The sequence below is a fragment of the Fukomys damarensis genome, unplaced genomic scaffold (genome assembly GCF_012274545.1).
Source record: "Fukomys damarensis isolate Sample0158 unplaced genomic scaffold, DMR_v1.0_HiC HiC_scaffold_39, whole genome shotgun sequence".
NCBI lineage: Eukaryota > Metazoa > Chordata > Mammalia > Rodentia > Bathyergidae > Fukomys > Fukomys damarensis.
Window position 1 is genome coordinate 22,709,729 of NW_022900951.1, and position 3,050 is coordinate 22,712,778.

At 33.0% G+C, this 3,050-nt stretch overlaps 1 pseudogene; it reads right to left on the minus strand.

The window, feature by feature from the left end:
* Window positions 1–259: 259 nt before the first annotated feature.
* LOC117284789 lies at window positions 260–378 on the minus strand (annotated as a pseudogene).
* Between the last annotated feature and the right edge of the window lie 2,672 nt (window positions 379–3,050).

Consider the following 3,050-nt stretch of genomic DNA (forward strand, 5'->3'; position numbering starts at 1 on the left):
TTCTAGAAGGATATCTAGAAGGAGAATTATGAAATTTCTAGTTTCAGTTTTTTGACGAATCACCACACTGATTTTCATATTGGTTGTACTATTTTGGTTCACATCAGAAATGTGAAAGACTTCCTTTTCCCCCCACACCCTCACCAGCATTTGTTATCATTTGATTTCTTTTTCTTTTTCTTTTGCTACTGGGGAACAAACTCAGGGCCTTGTGCTTGCTAGGCAGACACTGGAACCAGTGAGTTAAATTCCTGGCCCAAGCCTACAGCATCTTGTATTCCCAGGCGATCTCCCATCCAAGTACTAACCAGGCCAGACCCTGCTTAGCTTCTGAGATCAGATGAGATGGGGCGCATTCAGGGTGGTATGGCCATAGACTTGATTTCTCGGTACTAACCATTCTTTCTGGAGTAGGATGAAATCTTAGTACTGTTTTCATTCACAATTTTCTAATGGCCAATGATATTGAACATTTTTTTATTGTATTCATTGGCCCTTTGGATTTCTTCTGGAAGGATCTCTTCATTTCAGTTGCATTTTTTTAATTGAGTTGTATTGGGGGGGGTCTAAATTTTTAGGTCTTTTTATATTCTAGATATTAGTTCTCTCTCTGAGGTGTAGCTGCCATAATTTTTTGCCCTTTCTGTATGTTATATATTCGCTCTGCTGGTTGTTTTCTTTATGGCTGGTGCAGAATCTTTTTAATTTGATACAATCCCATTTGTTGATTCTTTGTGTGTTAACACTCTTCTATGAAGATAACAAGATTTCATAAGAAAATAGAGAATAACAACAACACGATGTATTTGATGGCAAATGGATGAAACTTGAGAACATGTTAAATGAAACAAATCAGGCACACAAACTTAAATATTACATGCTTGAGAGACAAAGAGAAATAGAAGATAAATAGTAAGTAGGGCGAAGTTGAGTAATTCCCCCAATTATCTTTTGTCTCAAAAATATTTTAAATTCTATGCTGATTTGTTTCATTTATACTACTAGTTTTTCATTGTTCATTGAAAAGATAATTTTGTTATTTGTTTCTTCTTTGTAAGAGCAAGTCATTTTGTTGTATGAGTTCTAATCTGAGTAAAATTTTGGTCATTCTTTTAAGATTATAATAGACAATGTATTAACCATTTATTGATTCTTGATTTTATTTCTTATACTGTCCAGAAAGTATTTACTTGTTTTGTCCAGAAAGTACTTACTTATATATATGTCAAGAGATTTACCTATTTTACCTTACAGCAGAGTATTTCTGTTTTAATATTTAGATCTTGGTCCATTTTTATTTTATTGTAGTACACTGAGAGAGATACAGGTCCAGGTTCAATCTTCTGCATGTGGAAAGCCAGTTTTCCCAGCACTATTTGTTAAAGAGTCTATCTTTCCTCCAGTCTATGTTTTTAGTCCCTTTGTCTCACTTTCATTTCTAGAGTTATTACACTTTCTCTCTTTTTTTCTGATGCGTTTCAGACTCAGAGCCTTGCACATTCTGGGCAAGCATTGCATCACTGAACTATATCTCCAACTCATTTTTTTTCCTTTCTCTGAGTTCATACAATGGTATTCTACAAAAAACAAAAAAAATGAAAGCTAACATAATTCATCAGACATATCCAAGTCCAGTGGGACAGGATAAGCTTAATCTATGAGCCAAGATTATCATAACAGATATTTCCATGTATTAATTTCATCAATGGACATCTCTTGAAATTTCTATGCAACCAAAGGTATAATAAAAATAATGCCTTATATTTATTAATGATAAAATTTATATTTATGTCCATTATTCCCTTCTCCCAGAAGGCATGTCTTCTTTTTTAGTCTTAATATGAGCATTAAAACTCAGAAACATCTTTAAATATGCTAAAATAGCACGACTGTGTTTATATGTTGAGCTTCTGGCCTGAAATTTTTTCAAGGTAATTTTATAAGTTGATCTGGTTCATTACACTTGAGTTATCAGGCTGATTGCTCTGGCAACACTGACCTCAATAACCAAGATTTACAGATTTTCAATGCTGTGTACAATTTCACATGAGCCCTTATTTCAGCTAACTAAAGCAAACAGCTCCTGGGAAATGGCTTATAATTGCAGATCTCCCTTCCCATAGCAAATTTAGAAACCCAAAGTTTGGAGATAACTTTCATTGTGGTTTACTGACTTTGTTCTTCATATTCTCCGCATTCTTGTAAAATGTTGAGGTCACACTCTTTTAAAAAGTTAGGAAAACTTTAGGTATAGTCAGAATCTCCCCCAAATATGTATAGAAAGCAAGAAATATTGAAGGTTGGCATCTTTCAAGAGAATCACACTATCACACAAAAAAGGCAACAGTTGTTAAAAATTCTGTCTAGGTAAGTCAATTTAACAAAGTGCTAAAGTGTAATGAGTTCAAGCATCATGTGTGTCTCACAACGACTCTATGTCTACACAAGTAGAATATCTGGCAGAGAGGTGCCGATAGATATATGTTATTTAATAGATGGGTAAATAAGCCTCAGCATTTACCACTAATTTTGCAGTTGATTTCTGCCTCAGTCTGATCAGTGCTAGACTCAGTATGTATCTATCTATACCTCTTAATTATTGGCTATGTATAGTAGAATATATCTCTCCTCATATATTACTGTATTTAATAACCTTCAAGTTAATTTGACTTGTGTCTTGCCCTCATGTGTCTTTATACTGCTGCACACAGACACACATTAGTAGATATTAAAAATTGATAGTTGAAAAAACTGAATGAATCTATGACCTCTTTTCCTGGCTCATAGTTGTTAGAGTATGGATTTATTCTGAGTAAGTTCTGTTTATCTCATTTGTTTTCTCTTTATCCTTCTCAGCCCATAGGATTTCATCAATAAATATCGATAGCTTGATTAAAAGCAATCTAAAATTGTTTAACATATTCTACTTTTTGAGAAAATTTTTTTTACCTACACTAGCATGAATGAGTCATTTGCTTTATATATATATATATATATATATATATACACACACACATATATATATATATATATATATATATATATAGTGT